The following is a 643-nucleotide window of genomic DNA, read 5'->3' as shown; positions in this document are numbered from 1 at the left end:
TATCTAACATTTTGTTTAGCGAACTTGCGTATCAAAGTAATAGGGGAAGGTATTTTGATGATAAAATTTAAATATATTGAGAGTAAATGGTCGATAATCTTATTGCGATCTGCCTCTTACTGCATCCTGTAAAGTAACCAATGACCGTTAAACACAAAACACACAAATCCAGACAGCTAACTGGAAGGGTAGATAGATAGACAAGTGGCCTGGTTTACAGAGAGATGGAAAGATAGATAAATAGAGACAGAGACAGATCAGTAAATAGATAAATAGACTAACTATAAAAATACATATAAGGAAAAAATTAATATAAGGAAAAATCAAGGTTAAATTTACCAGGTAATAAAAAAGGACATTATCGGAAGAATTAGAGCCATTTACCTTTATTAATGTTACATGTAACACGTTATTTTAGCACACAAAATATGCTTATAGTAACACGATCAGTGAAAGCACTAAGGTCGGTCAATGTCAGTGAAACTTCGCTTTCCAGGTTTACGAGCACAACATAACGTTTTCACGAAGGTTATTTCTTTGTTGTCAAATTTCAATGAATAATCATTCATACCAAGCGTGATTTTTGTGTAACTGTGTCCTGATAATCTACGTACGAAACCGTGAAAGGTGGATGGGATGAAAT

The sequence above is a fragment of the Penaeus chinensis genome, chromosome 31 (genome assembly GCF_019202785.1).
Source record: "Penaeus chinensis breed Huanghai No. 1 chromosome 31, ASM1920278v2, whole genome shotgun sequence".
Taxonomy (NCBI): Eukaryota; Metazoa; Arthropoda; class Malacostraca; order Decapoda; family Penaeidae; genus Penaeus; species Penaeus chinensis.
This window is presented reverse-complemented; position numbering follows the sequence as displayed.